Source organism: Sus scrofa, chromosome 13 (genome assembly GCF_000003025.6).
Source record: "Sus scrofa isolate TJ Tabasco breed Duroc chromosome 13, Sscrofa11.1, whole genome shotgun sequence".
Classification (NCBI taxonomy): Eukaryota; Metazoa; Chordata; class Mammalia; order Artiodactyla; family Suidae; genus Sus; species Sus scrofa.
In genome coordinates, this window is record NC_010455.5 from 45,530,142 (window position 1) to 45,551,031 (window position 20,890).

Consider the following 20,890-nt stretch of genomic DNA (forward strand, 5'->3'; position numbering starts at 1 on the left):
CACCTATTTTAATCTTTGGCAACAGAAACAGTGTTGCTTTTCCTTTATATTTCTTTTATTATTATGAGTTGAATTTCTTTGCACAATTGTACTGACTACATATATTTCCTCTTCAAGGAAATGACTATCTTGCTTTGTCAATTCCTCTGTGAAATCTTTCTTATTCATCTGCAAGCATTCTTCATACCTTAAGGATGCTAATTGCTTGTCAAGGGTTGTAAAATTTCCTCAATTATTTTTGTACATTTTTTGGGGCCATCCCCATGGCATGCAGAAACTCCCAGGGCAGGGATCAAACCTAAGCCACAGCAGTGACAATACTGAATTCTTAACCACTAGGCCACCAAGGAACTCTACCTTCCCTCTTCCCTCCCTTCCTTCCTTCTTCCTTCTTTTTCTCTTTCTTCACTTAAATCTGATCCATCCAGAATGTACATCTAAAGAGTAAGATATGACATATCATGTTTAAACTTTTTTCTTTCTCTTTTTAGGCCACACCTGCGGCATGTGGGAGTTCCCAGGCTAGGGGTCAAATTGGAGCTGTACTCGCTGGCCTACATCACAGCCATAGCAACGCAGGATCTAAGCCACATCTGAGAACTACGCTGAAGCTTCTGGCAATGCTGGATCCTCAACCCACTGAGAGAGGAGGCCAGGGATCCAACCTGCATCTTCATGGATTCTATGTTGGGTTCTTAACCTGCTGAGCTGCAATGGGAACTCCTACAATATTTTTACAATTTACTAAGCAGAAAAAAAAAAAAACCCCACCAAAACTGTACCCATATTTTTGAGCCCTGAATCTATTAGTTGACATAAAATTTGATAGCAAAGTGTATTTGCTATTAGCTTGCTCTCGATGAAATAAGTCTGCTCCCAAATGTCCACCCACCCCGGCTTCTGGAAACTGTCAGGAGTGGCAGCTCTGTCATGTGACCCAAAGCTGATCAGAAGAAATGAAGGTGAGGGAACCTGACTCAGTGGCTGGTCAGAAATTTGTGACTAATTTGGCTGGTCTCTGCTAGACAAGCTGGTTGGGAAAATTCCATTTTCTTCTGGAGAATCTGAACCAGGAAACTCCCTGATGCTGTTCAGACAGAAGCACTAAAGAGAGCTAGCACCTGAATAAGAGTTCTAGGAAGAGAAGATAGAGGAGAAAACTAAGAAAGACCTTCTATAAATGAAGGCTGTGGCATTTCTAATACCAAAGAATCCACTGACTACCCAGCAATAAGGATTTTTTTTTTTTTTTTTTTTGCATTTTAGGGCTGCTCTGGCGGTATATGGACGTTCCAGAGCTGTAGCTGCCGACCTATGCTACAGCCACAGCAATGCCAGATCCTTAACCCATGGAGCAAGGCCAGGTATTAAACCTACATACTCATGGATACTAGTCAGGTTCATTACTGCTGAGCCACAAGGGGAACTCCCAACAATAAGGATTTTTTAAATAGGCACCTCATTGTTAAAACTCAGAACAGTGGGCCCCAAGAAAATCCCAAATGTTTTCCAAGAGAAGAAAAAAGCTCCCTTAACAAGGACTAAGAATCAGAATGACTCCTATCTTCTGAAATGCCACATGGGGGACCAGAAGACCATGGAATCAGGCTGTAAGAAGATCAGGGTAAAATGATTTCCAGCCTAGAATCCCATTCTCAGACTCGATTCTGGAATGAAATGGGCATTTAAGACTTACAACATCTCAAACGTACCTCTGATGCACCCATTTTTAGGAAGGAAGTTACAGAGATAAACTCTACTAGAAAATGAGGAATCTCAAGTTCCCATTGTGGCTCAGCAAGTTGAGAACCCAACTAATATCCATGAGGACATGGGTTCAATCCCTGGCCTCGCTCAGGGATTTAAGGGTCTGGCGTTGCCGTGAACTGTGGTGTAGGCTGCAGCTGTATCTCAGATTCAATGCCTGGCTTGGGAAATTCCATATGCCTCAGGTACAGCTCTTAAAAGAAAAAAGAAAAAGAAAAAAGAAAGAAAACAGAGAATCCAACTGAGAGGAATCCCTGGGATGGTATAAGGAGAGGTCTCAGGATGATTACCTTGCTGATGACCTGGAAGCCTCCAGAAAGACTGGGGCAGGAAGTGCGCCCTTGATTTTGATTACTTTTAAAAGTAATACATCTGCATTGATTTTATTTACTTATTTATTTATAAATGTTTTGGCCACGCCTGAGGCATGTAGAAGTTCTTGGGCCAGGGATCCAACATTTGCCACAGCAGTGACCAAAGCCAGGGAAGTGACAAGGCCAGATCCTTAACCCACTGCACCACCAGGGTTCTCCCCGATATCTCCTTTTCTCCCTCTCTTTCCCTCTCTCTCCTCTTTAGAGTCAACTGAGTAGGAAATCTTACTGTAACGTCAGAACCTGCCCAGGGTCTGACCACTTTCCACCATTTCTCCTGCTGACCGCCTGGTCCCACCCACCATGATCCCTGGCCCCATTCACTGTGTTCTCCTAACGGGGCTCCCTTGTGCCAGTGTGGTGTGATCTCTTGACAGTTTACCTTCCCCTGTTCATGGCCCAAGGACCTTGGAGATGCTGTTTCCTATCATCTCCCCGCTTCCTCGTTTACTGTTCTCCCCTCACTCACTTCAGGCCCATCTCTTAGCTGCTGCCCCAATGCTCCAGGCACAGTCTCACATCAGAGGCTTCGCCACCACCACTCCCTCTGCCTGGGTGGACTGTGTCTCCCCAGGGCCCCCTGACCCCTTCAAATCTGCTCGAACGGCACTTCTTCCTACCTCTGTATTTAGAATTTCAGCATGCCCCACTCCTTGACCACCCAACCCATCTTGCCAAGCTCAATTTTTTCCCCCATACACTTTCCCATCATCTAAAATTACTATTATTATTATTATTGTCTTTTTAGGGCTGTACCTAAGGCATGTGGAAGTTCCCAGGCTAGGGGTTGAACTGGAGCTGCAGCTGCTGGCCTACACCACAGCCACAGTAACGCCAGATCTGAGCCATATTTGCAACCTACACCACAGCTTATGGCAACACCGGATCCTTAACCCATTGAGTGAGACCAGGGATCAAACTTGAGTCCTCATGGGGACAGGTTGGGTTCATTTTCGCTACATCACCATGGGAACTCCCTAAAATTATTTTTTTAAATTATGCTTATTGCTATTACCACCCCTCGCCCCCGTAAACGCCAGAAGGGCAAGAATCCATCCGTCATGAGCATCTGGGGCTTAGAAGACAGACTGGCACCTAGTAGCACCCACAACTGCTTCTGGAAGGAGTGATGTGTGAATAAACTGTTGGAGGGCCACCAAAAGGGAGTCTTCAGGAATAAGATACAAATCAAGTATATGATAAGTTTGAAAATATTGAAAATCTATTTATATACTAGTCAGAGAGTCTGGGGTGAGATTATTAGAGGAACTCAGAAAACTTGGAGTTCCTTGGTGGCTCAGTAGGTTAAGGATCCAGTGTTGTCACTGCTGTGGCTCAGGTTCGATCCCTAGCCAGAGAACTTCTGCATGCTGAGGGCGCTGCAAAAAAAAAAAAACAAAACAAAATCAAACAAACTATGCAAATATGCCCCAAACCACAAGACAGTTATTAACACCAATTATACCAAAGTTGTGCAAGACAGAAAGTCCAATTCTGAAATACTTCATGGCTCAATTGTGAACAATGGAATAACGTGTATGTTGTTATAACGCTGTAAAAGCTGGACACACACACAAAAAAACAAAGCTAGGACAAAGGCAGAATGGGAAGATGGAGAGCAGGCGTGGAGGAGGGAGGGCAGGATGGGAAGTCTGTGACAATGACAGGCCCAGCAGTTCGGGATGAGGCCCAGATCACTACGCTCTCCATTCTCCATCAGATCAGCACAGATTTCCCTGGGTTCACATCCTCCTTTTTTTTTTTTTTTTTTCCTGCCAGGACTGAAATTTTCTCAGAAGATCCGAGAAAAATATGTGTCTGCATGGAGCTTTACCCTTCATGTTGGGAGGTTAAAAGTTAATATCTAAGGCTGGACTAGGTTAAAAGTGGTGGCCTCTGAATGTGGGATTCTTTTGGGAAGATACTGGAATCCCGGCCCTGTGGTTTTTCAAAAGAAACCTTTAAAAACCATGTCATACTGGAAAAATGTGAAGAACATAGTTAAATATTTGAGAAAAGGAGACCAGGCTCTGAGCTTTTGTTTAAAGGCTCTGCTTTTGAATTTATAATTGCAAAACTCTTTTTCTCTCAAAATAGTCCCTACTCCTGGATACAGGGTGGGCATGTTTTCTTAAATGCATTACCCCACCATGGACACTTCTAGAAACCTGGATCTCTGGTGGAGGTTTTCCCCTTGAGGAATTACTTTAACCCCACAGAGAGGATTCTGATGGCAAGGAGCATTCTTGGATGAAAATAGCAACAGACTGATTACTACGGATGCAGAAGAAATTTGGATTTTTATACTTGGGATGCTTTGAGTTGTCATTTTTCTTTTTCTCACCTCACTTTTCACATTTTTACGTGAAGATAAATCTCTCAGGTATTTATGTGAAAATCCTGATTCCTGTAATTTGATTTATTATTTCAGGTGAACCTCAGCTTTAAATAAAAGCCAAAATAAATATTAGCCAATGTTCTGAAATTTAAGAGCTAAGATATGAAATATTTCAATTCAAAGGAGGTGGGAATGATAAATTCAATTCCATCAGTAAGGATATAAGGGAGCCCCAAAATGATCATCAGGGATTCAGGTTTATGACACAAATTGGATATATGGGAGCTCCCATTTTGCTTAGCAGATTAAGAACCCAACACAGTGTCTGTGAGGATGAGGGTTTGACCCCTGGCCTCACTCAGTGGGTTAAGGATCCCATGTTGCTGTAAGGTATAGATTGTGGGTGCACCTTGGATCCTGCATTGCTATGGCTGTAGCACTGGCCTCAGCTGCAGCTCCAATTTGACCCCTAGCCTGGGAACTTCCAAATGCCTCAGGTGCAGCCTTAAAAAAAAAAAAAAGAATTGGATATGTGATTAAAACTCATTATGAGGTGCCGGGGGAGGGAGGAGTTTCCATGAGGCTCAGCAGTAACGAACCCGACTAGTATCCGTGAGGATGTTGGTTTGATTCCTGGCCTCGCTCAGTGGGTTAAGGATCCAGCGTTGCCATGAGCTGTGGTGTAGGTCGCAGAATCGGCTCAGATCTGGCATTGCTGTGGCTGTGGCATAGGCTGGCAGCTACAGCTCTGGTTGGACCCCTAGCATTGGAACCTCCATATGCTGTGGGTTTGGCCCTAAAAGGATGAAAAGAAAATTATACAAACAACAAAAAAAAAAGATTGGGGGAAAACCTGCATGCATCACCATTCATGCAGAGAAGGGATTTTTAATGATATACAACTGGTATTTTCTGGTTTCCAACTCTTCCTAGTGTAGAGTCATCAGCAAACTTGGCTTGCAATTTTGGGGGAGACTGAAATTACAAGGGACCCTAGGACTCCTCACCATCTGGGCACCAATACTCTTGGGGACCACGTGCCCAGCTCCCACCATGAGGCTCTCCGCTGGTTTTTTTCTCTCTCTCTCTTTTTTTTTTTTTTTTTTTTGCTTTTCAGCTCTGTTACCACTAATTGCTGAGAAGGCACCGGGGCCTTGAACGGTTACTCTGGCTTCATCAGAGGAGTTCTTTTTCCAGTATTGACAACTCATTATTGACCAGCAAATCACCCATTCCATCCACCTCTTGTAGCCATTAACCTAATTGGACTGGATTAACTGTTTTGATGAAGAACTTTGAGACGCTAGAAGTCTGGAGTCTTCCTTGTCTTATTGAGAGAAAAAAAAAAGTCAACATGTCTCTTCTTTGTAGAATCCCACCTCCTAGAAATTAAAATGTTTAATTGACCTGAGCTATGATGAGCTCAGGGCACATAGGTCTTCTTTATTTGCTCTGCTTCTAGGGTTTATTTTAAAATCATCCTTTCTTCATGTGCTATGAGTGTTACAAGCTCTTAGCTAGTGGAGCCTGGTTTTATTTAGAGATCCGATCAGGCAGGCCCTCCTCCTTCTGCTCAGTCTTTGTACTTTCCCTTTATATGAGAGCATTTGGCTCTGAAGAGGATGTTCTGTTTCAGAGGACTGGATTCTTTCATTCTGAGCTGAGCATCGTCAGCTCCCTGTACCAGCCTCGCAGGCTGCTGATGGTGACGACTACCAGGCCCACTGCATTAAAAAAAAAAAAAAGAAAGAAAGAAAAAAAAAAAAGGTCCTCAGCGTATAATTAACTTTATCTGCTTGGCTGTGGCGATGCTCACTTTTAATTACATGCGCTTGCAGTTTTTTTCATTGAATTTCAGAGACTTGATATGAGAGGTCCTGATTACAGCTTCCCCTCACATGTCCCAGATGGGTTTCCTGCCAGCCTCCTTCCTGGTGGGTGGTTTACCGGGGGCATCTTGATATAGGGCATCTGCTCAGAACACACCAAATTCCAGTGTTACTGCTGCGCAGGCCGCTTCCGCAGAACCCGCTCCTTCCACGCTCGCTCACCTTTGCAAAAAGAGCAGACGTTCTGGAAGAAGAGGAGCGCCTAGCAAATGCTTTTTTCCTGGAGCTGGTTATCAAGCTGGAGTAACTGGTGTAGACACCATCAGTTTTCTTTGGGGATCACTAGAAGTCACTGGCACAGAGCAGGAAGTGTCAAGGGTGTCACGTGGCAGCGCAACGCTTTTCCACCACCTGACCCCCAGTACACTGATTTACTGACCAAATAGTTCTAAGGTCCTACATGGGCCAAGCACTGGCCTGGGTGCTGTGGGTACAGCGTGCTGGCCGCTAAGTTCATGGAGCTCGTGTTCTGCTGGGGAAGAGATGGGGAAAGGCAAATAAACAGCAAACCGTTAAGAAAACTATTCAGACAGGGGCCAGAATAGTGAGGAGGTGAATACATGAATGGGATAGACATGGTAAGGAGTAAAAGGTAAACCGTTTTTTTTTGGTGAGGAGACACTTAGGGTAAGAAGGTAAAAATGGTGGACTTGGTTTCCTACCCCCTTTCAAGAAAGTTACCTTGTACCAATTTTCTTAGTTCCATTAGTAACTACCTCCCTTCATATACAAAACAAGTAGTGATGAAATATATTACGGCGTTTTCTTCCTCTTCACAGTTTAAAAACAAGAGTGTCCTAGGGAAAAGCAGGGATTTAAAATTGGCCTTGGGGGAGTTCCCGTTGTAGTGCAGTGGTTAAGGAATCCTATTAGGAACCATGAGGTTGCGGGTTCGATCCCTGGCCTTGCTCAGTGGGTTAACGATCCGGCATTGCCGTGAGCTGTGGTGTAGGTTGCAGACGTGGCTCGGATCCCATGTTGCTGTGGCTCTGGCATAGGCCAGAGCAGCTACAGCTCTGATTCAACCCCTAGCCTGGGAACCTCCATATGCCGCGGGAAGCGGCCCTAGAAAAGGCAAAAAGACAAAAAAAAAATAAAATTGGCCTTGGGTAGCTTTTGAGAACATGATGGATAAAATCGTAAGAGTAGCCATACTGCCATTTCTGGTGATTTGCTCAATTACATAAATATCACCCTTGTTACCTGTCATATCTCCAGTCCCACCTAGAACCCCTTTGGAGAGGCTGACACATGACACCTCTTGCGAACTGCCCAGGAGATGCTCGGCCAGACCAGTTCTGTCTCAAAGGGAAGGTGTGGGGCACTCAGACTTTTACTTATGTGAATCTGAATTAGAAACTGAGGACAGCCTCCCCAGTATGTAGAGGACACACATGTAGTAGAGAGATAGTGTGGGCAGAACAGCCATCCTTAGTCAGCAAGTTAAGAGCAGGCTGAAACCAGGCAAGAAGGAGCAGGAGGAAGGGACGCACCACTTGCAGAGCCAAGGGGAAGAGAAGACAGACAGAAAAGTGTGGCTTCACAAAAAATGCACAGGGGAGTTCCCGTCGTGGGTCAGTGGTTATCGAATCCGACTAGGAACCATGAGGTTGTGGGTTCAAGCCCTGGCCTTGCTCAGTGGGTTAAGGATCTGGCGTTGCCATGAGCTATGGCGTAGGTCGCAGACGTGGCTCAGATACCGAGTTGCTGTGGCTCTGGTGTAGGCTGGCAGCTACAGCTTCTATTAGACCCCTAGCCTGGGAACCTCCATATGCCGAGGGAGTGGCCCTAGAAATGGCAAAAAAAGACAAAAAAAAAAAAAAAAAAAAAAGTACAGGCATGCTGGAATGAACATTCATCACCCCAGGCTGGGCAGGGACCCAGCTCAGCCTTAGGTCCAGAACTAGAGTAAATCTGTCTCAGGATGTCCAAGTCTACCATTTCTGATCTTCCCAAGAGTTCTAGTGCATGGCTGTTCCTCCCCCACCTCACCAACAAGAGGATTCTCCTGAGTCCTCAAGAGTCAGAACCATGGTTAAAATTCCCGTGGCACCTCCCTCCCTCCTTCTCATCTTCCCTTCTCCTCTTTCTTTCTTTCCTTCCTTCTTCCCTCTTCTCTCTCTCCCTCTCTCTCCCTCCCCTTTTCTTTCCCTCCCTCCTTTTCTTTCTTTCTTTCTTTCTTTCTTTCTTTCTTTCTTTCTTTCTTTCTTTCTTTCTTTCTCTCTCTCTCTCTCTCTCTCTCTCTCTCTCTCTCTCTCTCCTTTTCTCCCTCCCTTCCTTCTTCCCTTCTTTTCTTTCTAAATCACAATTATCCTCACACACACACAAAAAAATGCTAGTCACTAACAATCTCAGAGTCAGGCTCTGACCCTTTGAAGCTCACTCTGGTAAAGCTGAACAAAGCTACACATGCACTCACCCTTTGACCCACAAACGTCACTTCTAAAAACCTATCCTGAAGATACACTTCCAGTCACACAAAAATATACATGCACAAGCTTATTTGTGGAAGCATTATTTGAAATTGCACAGTATTGAAAACTCAAACACAGGAATGCTCAAACACAGGAAAGTGGTCGAATAAACTGTAGCACCTAATACACAATGAAGTATGAGGTTACAGTAAAAAAGAATAAAAGCGATCTTTATGAACTGAAATGGAGTGAATTCCAGAAATCAAAGTTATCATTTAATGGCAAAAATGATCAAGAGGACTAAGGTGAAAGGTTTATAAAGGGCATAAATTCAGAGGTATCCACCAGGAAATGAAATATCAAAAGAGAAAAAAAGAGTGAGTCTCTGATTTTTGGCATCAGGAGGCCAGGGTTCAACCGCAGAGCACTGCTGGAAGATCCTGCCACCCGTCTAGAACAAGCGATACCTAAATTCCAATTTCTTCTAAAGGTAAATTTGAAAAAACTATACTGACCATATTGAAATGGCGCTGAACCCACCTCAGGAAAAGTGAACTTTAGGAAAGACTTAAGTAGTGAACATTTCAACAAGAGATGTGGTCTAATGGTGGGAAAAATCAGAACTGTGCTAGGCTTCCTATTGCTCATCTATACAACCTAATACTGCTTTTATTTTGAAATTTTTTTCAAGGCGCAGGGAGAACCTGAGGGGAGGTGGGAACCTTGAGGGTTCAAGGCTTCAGGGATTTTCAAGGGTGTTCAGTCGCTTTCCTCAGAGAAGCCCCAGTGAAGGGAATGGAATGCGGTGTTTCACCCATTCACCAGCAGAGGGCAGCAGCGCCCACTAAGTCTGTACAGCTAGGCCTGTGGCTGAGGTGGCTCCCTGGGCCCCAGGCCCGCCTGGCGATCAGGAATTCTAAGCAGCTCGGCCAAGAGGAAGGGTGTGCCAGATGGAGGCGCTTGATGTTAAGCACAGCCAATTTAGACGTCTACTGAATTTCACAGGAGAGAAATCATAGGAAAACTCACTCCTTTAAAAGCTGAATATGTCCTTCAAAGCCCTGCCCCTGATTTTAGTTACAAGTGAAGCAAAAGATCCTGAGAAATCTATATTCCTAATTTTAGATGTTGATGACTGGGAAGTATAAAGATAACTTCCTACTTCCTTAGTTTAGTCAACCATATAGTGATTTAGCCCCTACTATGTGCCCAACTCAATATCAAATGCCCTAGACCAAAAAAAAAAAAAAATGTGATTCAGCTATGGAGATAAACAATTTACAAATTGTTTAAAACAACCCGATCAAAAAATGGGCAGAAGACCTAAACAGACATTTCTCCAAAGAAGATGCAGATGGCCAATAAGTACATGAAAAGAAACTCCTCATTGCTAATTATTAGAGAAATGCAGATGAAATCCACAACAAGGGGAGTTGCCACTGTGGCTCAGTGGGTTAATGGTCCAGCTTGTCTCTTTGGAGGTGCTGGTTCAATCTCTGGTGCAGTGGATTAAAGGATCCGGCATTGTTGCAGCTGTGGCATAGGTTGCAGTGCTGGCTGGGATTTGATCCTTGGCCTGGGAGTATCCATGTGCCACAGGTGCAGTCGAAAAAGGAAAATAATAATAATAATAAGGTATTGCCTCACACCAACGAGAATGGTCATCATCAAAAAGCCTACAAATAAACGCTGGAGAAGATGTGAGAAAAAGGAACCCTTCTACACTGTTGGTGGGAATGTAAACTGGTGCAGCCACTATAGAAAACAGTATGGAGGTTCTTTAAAAAAACTAAAAATAAAATTGCTACATGACCCAGCAGTCCCACTCCTGGGCATATATCTGGATAAAACTAAAACTGGAAAAGATTCATGTCCCCCTATGTTTATGGCAACACTATTCACAATAGCTAAGACATGGAAGCAAACTAAATGCCCATCAACAGAGGAATGTATTAAGAAAATGTGGTACATATACAGGGGAATACTACTCAGCCATAAAAAAAGAATGAAATAATGCCATCTGCAGCAACATGGATGGACCTAGAGATTATCATACTAAGCGAAGTAAGTCAGAGAAAGACAAATGTCATGTGATATTACTTATATGTGGAATCTAAAATATGACACGAATGAATTTAACTTTGAAATAGAAACAGACTCACAGACATAGGGAACAGGCTTGAAGCTGCCAAATGGGAAGGGCTGTAGGGGGAGGGATGGAGTGAGAGAGATTAGGAGAAGCAAACAATTATATAGGGAATGGATAAACAACAAAGTTCTAATGTGTAACACAGAGAACGATATTCAATATCCTGTAATAAACCAGAATGGAAGAGAATATGAATAAGTATATATATGTGAATATGTATAACTAAATCAGTTGGCTATACAGCAGAAATGAACACAACATTGTAAATCAACTACACTTAAATAAATTTAAAAATTTTAATCTATTACAAAAAGTCCAATTCAATGAATTTTTATAAATGAATTATGATGATACCAATTATGTATTTTATTTTACACTTAACCAAAAACTGAGTAATTAACATTGATGTGGAAGACAGTGTTCTTGGTTAACTCAAACTACAGAAAATAGATACTTGAGCCATAGCTGCTTCTAAAACTTTGTGATTTCTTCATATCTGATTTGCTTGGTCAACTAAGTTGTTCAAACTTACAGGAAAACTTTTATTTTGGTTTACATTTTAAATTAGCCTAATAAAAAAAATAATAATGGCACCAGAACACTTACACAGCATTCACTTGAGCAGAGTACTTCGTTACACTCAACAAAGGCTAAGCCATTTAATCTGTACGACAACACAATGAGATACTCTTATTACTCCATATTACACAGGTTCTGAGAGGTGAAGTAGCTTGACAAAGGCCACACAGCTAGTACACAACAGAGTAGTATCTGAACTCAAGAAGTCTGAATGCACAGTCTAGGACTTTAGGTATGCCATCGCATTTACTACTGTCAGACATTATTTCTCCGTGAGTATTGATCTCCCACAAAGAAGTAATTCACTCTCCCTCCCTGCAGTGTTACTTTCCATCACTCCAAAGTGATGGATTACCCATCCTTTCTCCCTCTTTCCCTTCCTATGAAGCACTTCCTCACATGAACCCCAAGGTTTCCGAGAAGGTAAAATTCTTCCCTTCTTTAATTTGGGTTTATCATGAAAGAACATCATCTCTCATTCTGACCTTTTTCTTGTATTCCGTGTTGATCATTTAAATCACTGTTGTTGTGATTTAAAGGCTTTTTAAAGGAAGCGCAATTTAAATGTAGCTTAAAAATTAATCACCCAAGTTACCCAGACACCAAACATCTGGTATCCTTCCTCCCCTCATCCCCAAGGTAATCTTTCCAGGTCATGTGTTGGCTTCCTCCTGGACATTCCCTAAAATGTCTCCTAAATCTTCTTTTCCATTCAGTAGCAGCTTTGACTGCTCCTTAGCACCAGCAGGGGGCTTTGTAACAAAGACTCTCTCCACTGTGGAGCCTCTCCACAGTCTCCAGACCCTGATCCAGCCCACAAACCTCTGCCAGATGAAGCCTCTGAAAGTTTTGTTCTGATCAGTTCACATTTCTTGCTCTGAAACTTTGTAGGGCTTCGCTTGCTTACAAAATGAAGTACTGAATCCATTAAGAATTAGTCTTTTCACCCAAGCTTCAACTTAGTTTTACCTCTCCGTGGTTCACAAAAACACTTCATTCCAGGAGAAATTCATAAAGACAGAAAGTAGAAGAGAGGACACTAGGGACTGGGGGAAGGGGAAAGTGGGAAGTTAGTGCTTAATGGTTACAAAGTTTCTGTTTGGGGAAATGAAAACATTTTGGAAATAATCGTGAAGGTGATTCAACATTGTCAATGTAATTCATGCCACCCAACCATATACTTAAAAATGGAGGCAATGTCATATTTTATGTTACATTTATTATACCACAATAAAAATTTCTCTCTTTTTCTGTTTTTGTTTTTGTTTTGCTTTTGACCAAGCCTGTACATGTGGAAATTCCCCGGCCAGGGATGGAACCCACACCATAGGAGTGATCTGAGCTGCTGCAGTGACAACACCAGATCCTTAACCTGCTGTGTCACAAGAAAATTCCAAAAAATTTCAAAAAAGTATAATTTATTCTGGCACAACTATTGCTTCCTCCTCTCTGAACCCTATTCCCCAATTAATTTTTAGCTTTACACAAGGCAGAGATGAGTGGTCTCTCCATATCCTCAATGATTTCTCAAAACTTGTGAGGCTTCCTGCTTCCTCCCCCTGAGCAGTGAATATTAGAACACAAATTTCAGACTATGTCTTACAGCTTCTATTTCTTTTCCATCACAAGTTTATGGAAACATTCTTCTCTTTCTTCTTGGTGAGCCTAGGCCTGCTGATAAAAGCACACAGAAATAGCAAAACAAGTTTTTGTCATGAATGCTGCTTTCTGATCAGATGGTCTCTCTTGGAATACTTCTCCAATGAGGACCTGAATGCTCTGGACCATCCCAACACACACTGTGGTCTTATCTTCCCCTTTTCAAAAGCAAGCTGGCCGTAGACTGTGTGGAATAGCCAAATGCCTGAGATTTTCAGCATCCCTCTTTATCCCCCCCCCCCCAATGGAGAAAACTGATTCCACACATTAAGCTTTATTTTAGGGAAAAATAATTGAGTGCCTAATCTGCTTCAAAGGATGCTGTTGTTATCATACGACAGCTTTACTGTCACTGTGGGATCTCTAGATTTGAAGGGTTCACATGTCTGGAGGAAGGATCTTAAGCAAGCTTTACTCAAAGAATTCTACACTCAAAACAACAAGGTCCTACTGTACAGCACAAGGGACTATATTCAATACCTTATAATAACCTATATTGGAAAAGAATCTGAAAAAGAATATATAAATATATATGAATATATATATATATATATGAATCACTTTGGTGTACACATGTAACACAATATTATAAATTAAATACATTTCAATTAAAATGCAATAAATAAACAAAAAGTAAAAAGAACTCTACACTCAGGGAAGATAAGGGGGACTCTGGGAACATGGCACCAAGAAAGCAATTCCCTAAAGAAGATGTGGTACTTATATACAAGGGAATACTGCTCAGCCTTAAAAAAGAATGAAATAATGCTATTTGCAGTAATGTGGGTGGAACTAGAGATTCTCCTACTAAGTTAAGTAAATCAGAAAGAGAAAGACAAATACCATATGATATCACATATCTGGAATCTAAAATGTGGCACAGGAGTTCTCTGTGGTGCCTTGGATAAAGGATCTGGCGTTGTCACTGCAGTAGCCTGGGTTGCTACAAAAGTTAAAAAAAAAAAAACACAAGAAACAGCACAAATGAACCTATCTATGAAACAGAAGCAGATTCTCAGACAGAGAGAACAGATTTGTGGTTGCTGAGGAAGAGGAGTGATGGGGGAGGGAGGGACTGGGAGTTTGGGGTTAACAGATCCAGACGATTACATTAAAATGGATAAACAAAAGGTCCTACTGTATAGCACAGTGAAATATATTCAATATCCTGAGATACATCATATGTATAACTGACTACTTTGCTGTATAATAGAAATTAACACAATATTGTACATCAACTATACCAAAAAAATTTCGCATCACAAGAAAAAAATTGTTAAAAAAAAAAAAGAAAAAACGAAAGCAACCCCCTTTGTCTCCATGCCCACCTCCATTGCTCTGCATCTCACAGGTCATCCTGCAGAAGCCTAACAACACTGGGGTCCTGATGAGGCCATCAGCTCTGTTCAAGCCTTGGTAGAGAAAACCAATGAAAGTTTTAACTCCATGGGCTGGGCAAGTACCAGGAGCCCAGGCTTGGAAAGGCCAAGGATGGAGGACAAGATAGTGGTAGGTGCTGGCAAGAGTTTGACCTGCAGTTGTCTATGATTCTTGTAATGAAAGCTGATATGGATGGTGTCTCCTGGTGTTAAATAAGGTGAGAGCCCTGGTTGATACTTTTCTCCCAGCCCTCAAACTGCAGCCACCTCCCACCAACATATACAAGGAAAAACTCAGCAGAATGACCTGAGATGTCTCACCTGCCCCTTTGACTCAGGGAAATCACATCTAAGGGGGGAAGAATTATGACCTAAGAAGCTATATCCAATCAAGCCATCCTCCATCTGTCAGGCGAAAGAAAACTATTTGAAGACAAGCAAATAGCCAGAAACTATGATACCAAAATACCCCTTTCCAAGGAAATAATTAAGACTCAAACCAACCACAGATGATCCAGCAGAGAGATCTCAAAATGGAAGAAGACAAATAGGAGAGGTCAGGATATGCAGTCCATTTTCTAAAACACAAAGCTGACATTTGTTAAAGCAATGTAATAGACACGGCACTTATGCACCAAACTCTACAATCTAAGAGCACAAAGGGAAAAAGATGCTGAATTCAAGAATGATTTGATAAAATTATTATTATAATCAGTCTTCTAGATATCTCCCTTAGCATCTACAGCAGTAAAAAAAAAAAAAGTAAGAATAAAGAGGAATTAAAAAGTAAAATCAATAAACTTGATGTAACTGGTACTCATAGAACCTCCATCTATTCAATAGGGAGTGTACATTATTTTCCAAGGTCCCAGAATATCTATTAAAAGTCATCATGGGAGTTCCCGGCATGGCTCAGTGGTTAACGAATCCGACTGGGAACCATGAGGTTGCGGGTTTGATCCCTGCTCTTGCTCAGTGGGTTAAGGATCCAGTGTTACCGTGAGCTGTGGTGTAGGCCGGCAGCTACAGCTCCGATTCGACCCCTAGCCTGGGAATTTCCATATGCCACGGGAGTATCCCAAGAAATAGCAAAAAGGCAAAAAAAAAAAAAAAAAAAGACAAAAATAAAGTCATCATAAAGAAATGACTTAAGTCCACAGTTAAAACCTTAAAAAATCAAAAGCATTGAGATCTTACAATCAACTTTTTGATTCATAATCAAATAAAATGAGACATATATAACTTTAAAATGATCAAAAATCTTATCCATATGAGAACGAAAAAGGAATTGTTGACAATCTGTGGACTAAAAAGGAGCCCCCAAAGAGAAATGACCAGCTATTTAGAAAACAACAGAAAGCAGTGCACAGCATACAAAACCATTAAGATACAGTGAAACCCATCCTCAGAGGTCATGGTCTTGAATGTTCTCATGGTTTAAAAAACAAAAACAAAAACAAAATAAAAAAAAAATCCCCAAAAGGCTAAGAGTTTATAAGAATGTGCTTTCAAACTTCCCAAAGAAGAACAAAAGAAACTAGGAAGAGAGATAAAATAATAGTAAAACTCCAGAGTAACAAAAAGATAGCAGAGAAAAAAATAAATCTAAATGTTGCTTGTTGGCAAAGACTAATGAAATAGATAAATCCCTTAAGATCCTGATTAAAGAAAGAGACGGCAAGAGAGATAAAGAGAGTATGAGCAAATATAGGCAAGATCAGAAAGGAGAAGTAACCCCAGAGACAGAAGTGACTAAAATAATTTAAGAAAATACAATCATCAAGTCTATAGCATCAGTTTTCAAAATTTAAAAGGATGAATTCCCAACAATATGATATCATATGAAAACTGACCCAGGAAAAAAGTTTAAAATTTTGAATTATCAAAGAAAAGCTGGAGATATTAGAAAATGATCTATCATAAATGCTTTTAATGTTTAGGGTGCAGTAAAAATATGTGAACATGGATTGAATATTAAATAACATTTGGAGATTATCACTAATTTGCTTTTATAAGTGTGACAAAGCCCTTGTTCTTAACATTTTCATGGTGAAAATGTTTCGGGATAAAATATCATGATGTCACACACACACAAATATGGCAATGTCACTATAAACTATGGTAATCAAAACAGTAGGGTAACGATATAAAGATAGACAAAGCGATCAGTGGAACAGCCTACAAAGTCCATGAATATACCCACATCTATATATAGACAACTGATTTTTGACCAAAGCACAAAGGCAATGCAACCAATGGTGACTTTTCAACAAATGATGCTAGAAAAACTGGGTATCCATATCCAAAAAAGTGAATTTGGATCTCTACCTCTCAATATGTTAAAACCCAAGACTATAAAATTTCTAGAAGAAAACATAAAAGAAAAACCTTTCTGACTTTAGGTTAGACAAAGATTTATTAAACAAATTCATAAAAATGAATTTATACATTAGGCTTCATGAAAACATATAATCTCTTGTTTTTAAAAGACTCTGATAGGAGAATGAGAAGACAAAGGACAGATTGAAAGAAACTCTCTAGAAAGTGTATATCTGATAGAAGACTTGTCTTCAGATTATATAAAGAATTCTCAAATCTCAACAAAAAGAAAGCTAACCACCCAATAAAAACTGGCAAAGTCTGTTAAACAGACGCACCACCAAAGGAGATATATCTAGATGGCAAATAAGCATTTGAAGAAATGTTCCACACCATTAATTATCGGACAAATGTAAATTAAAACCTCTGAAGATATTTGTTACAATGGCCACAATTAAAAAGGCTTCCTGTGTCAAATGCTGGCGAGGAAGTAGAGGTACTGGAACTCTAATCAATGGCAGGGTGGGATGTAATATAACACTTCAGCAAATGGGTTGGGACATTCTTAAAAGTTAAACATGTTATCCAGCAATTCTACTTCTAGAATATTTACCGAAGGGAATAGGTAATATATGTCCATTCAAAAACATGGACACAACTGTCATAGAAACTTTATTTGTAGTAGCCCCAAACTGGAAATGGCCCAAATTTTCATCAGTAAATGAACAGATAAACAAATTTAGGTATAAACAAACAACAGAATGTGATTCAACAATAAAAAGAAGTTTGCATACAAAAGCATGGATGATTATGCTGATTGAAGGAAGCCAGTCACAAAAGATCACATATTAAGGAGTCCATTTATGTGATATGTACAGATCATTCAAATCTCTACAAATGAAAAAATAGATTAATGTTGCTTAGGGCTGGGAGGGATAGGGAAGTTGGCAGTGACAGCTAAAAGGCATGGGATTTCTTTTTGGGTGATGAAAATATTTTAAATTCTGGTGTCAATTGCACAATTACTAAAAGTAATTGCACAGTACTTTGAGTGGGTGAATTGTATAGTATATGAATTGTATCTCAATACAATTGTTATGAAAATACAAAAGTAAAAGACTTACTCCCTTGTATTCTCTTAACAGGTATCCTGATAAGACTTTATGTATCCTGATTTCTCAACTGATTGATACAAAATTACAGCACTCTACTCTTCAATACTTTGTGTCCTCTTTTCCCTACTATACCCCCCCCAACACATGCCTTATCTAACATACCACATATCTACCTCCTCTCATTTAGTGCCTATCTTTCCCAGTAGAATTCAACTCTATGAGTGTAGGGATTTTTCAGTGGTTTATCTGCTGCTGTATGCCCTTTGTGGAAACCAGTGTCTGGCATATAATAGGTGCTCAGTAGGTATCTGTTGAACTAGTGAGTAAATCAATTATATATATATAATTGATCAATTATATATATATAATTGATATATTTCCACTGCTTCTGACATAATACTTCTGAAATGATGTCCCCTTTTACCAGCACATGATAATCATGGCTTTAACATCAGATGCAGCAGCCAACTATCCATCTCTAATCTCAAAATTGATACATTTAAATTTAACACACTGAACCACCTGTGAGGAAATGGGTGGCTGAAAATCTCAATCAACAACAGCCCATGACATTCCCCAAAGAGTGGTGATCAATGTGTTGTATCTGCTGTTTCCATCTCTGCCTCCAGGGTCTGATTCCACAGGTGTTGTATTGACTAAAGCTTTGGACTGTAATAAACAGACTCTAGTGGCTTTAAGCATAAAGGAAAATTATTTGAGTGAGATGTGGATCCTCTCAGGATGCAAGTAAAGCCTGGAGACCAGTTTCATTATGGGAGCACCAAAGAACTCCAGCCATCTGGCCAGTTACTTCAGGAGTGAAAGTTGGGATGAAATAATTTTAGCATCTGTTCTTCCTTATAGCACTTTTCTCATGATTCCTAAAGTGGGGAGAGCCCAATTGGTCCAGCTGGGCCAATGCTTGACCTTGGAAAGGCAAGCATCCTAATGGACGGTCTTCCAGAATGATGAGCTGTGGAGGAAAAGTCATTCCTCAATAAGATATCAGGGTGGGTCACTAGCAGAAGAGCGAACATTGCTGGAGAGGGGGGAGTAATGGTGGTCACTGCTGTCAGCTTTCTGCTTGGGATCTTTGCATGATTAGATGATTGGTGCTTTATAAAGGGTGTGATTTCTCTCAATTTCCAATCAGCAAGCTTGGGTAGGGTGTGCAAGTCATCTCATTATGTTGCAAATTAATAGTAATGGTCAAATCACATGATTTATATCTATCTACTCCTGAATCTCTTTCGAGCAGATGTGGCTAGAATTCAGTTGAATCATTCCTGGGCAAGGGATTTGGGGGTGGTGGAAAAAGTGGAGCCTTGTGTCTTCTAGGTAAGAGTCCTGCAACTCGCTGAGCTGGGTGCTCTTCTGATCTTAGAGAATCCTCTGTGCCATCAGCCTTCTGAACTTCTGTCGTTCCCCTGCTCCACTATATTGAACTTCATTCTCTCTTCCTAAGGTAATTCCTCAGTGAACTTCAACTTTGAGGGGAAAGCCAAGCAGAGAAGCTGTTTTCAGGCAATTTCTACTTAAGCTTCTGAATACAAACCTCTCTGGTATTATTGCTTTCTCAGGGCCAACGCTTGACCTTGGAAAGGCAAGCACCATAGGGTGGTGGCTTAAGCACCAGAAATTGATTTCCTGATCGATCATCCTGGAGGCTGGCAGTTTGATATCAAAGTGTTGGCAGGGTTGATTTTTTTGAGTCCTTTCCATGTGGCCAGCAGATGGCTCACCTTCTCTCTCTGTCTTTCCTCTGTCTGAGCATGTGTTCTAATCTTTTTTTTTTTTTTTTTTTTTTTTTTTTTTTTTTTTTTTTTTAAGGGCCACACTGGTGGCATATGGAAGTTCCCAGGCTAAGGGTTGAATCAGAGCTATAGATGTTGGCCTATACCACAGTCACAGCAACACCAGATCCAAGCCACATCTGGGACCTACGTACACCACAGCTCAGGGCAATGCTGGATCCTTAACTCACTGAGCAAGGCCAAGGATCGAATCTGCATCCTCATGGATACTAGTCAGGCTCATAATCCATTGAGCCACAACGGGAACTCCCTAATCTCCTAATTTTACTTTAATTACCTCATTAAAGGACTAACCAAATACAGTCACATTCTGAGATACTGGGGGTTAGGATGTCAACATATCAGCTTTAAGGGGCAATCATTCAACCATCACACAATGGAAACACACAGGGAGAACATTCTTGGAGCGGAGGAGGAAGAAATCAACCACACAAGTCAATATGCCTCATTGATTTAGCCAGGGGCATTCTCAAAGGGCTGGCAGTCACCTCCCCCGCTACCTGTGAGCCCTGCTTCATCCTCATTTTGGTTTTCTGCCTTCTTAACCAAGTCAGGGAAAAACAAACATGTCTGATGTGGCTGATGCTTGCAGGTCAGAAACTCAGTCCTCCTTTGCAGAGTCCTGATTGCATCTGAAACCTGATTCTGCTGCTCACAGACCTAGCATCCTTGGAAAGAGTTACCTCCTGATGCTTCTGATTTCCTTTCTCTAAAATGGGTAATGAGAAGACTGTCTGGTGTTCCCGTCATGGCTCAGTGGAAAGGAATCTTACTAGCATCCATGAGGACATAGGTTTGATCCCTGGCCTCGCTCAGTGGGTTAAGGATCCAGCATTGCCATGAGCTGTGGTATAGGTCACAGACACAGCTCAGATTCCGTGTTGCTGTGGCTGTGGTGTAGGCCAGTGGCTACAGCTCTGATTCGATCCCTAGCCTGGGAACTTCTATATGCCTCAGGTGAGGCCCTAAAAAGACAAAAAGAAAAAAAAGAAAAAAAGAAAAAAAAGAATGCTGCCGGACCTGTAGTACTAGCAAGCTGAATCCAAGTGATGTCACACGAGCTGTGCTTAGAACAGGGTCTGGTCCATACTAAG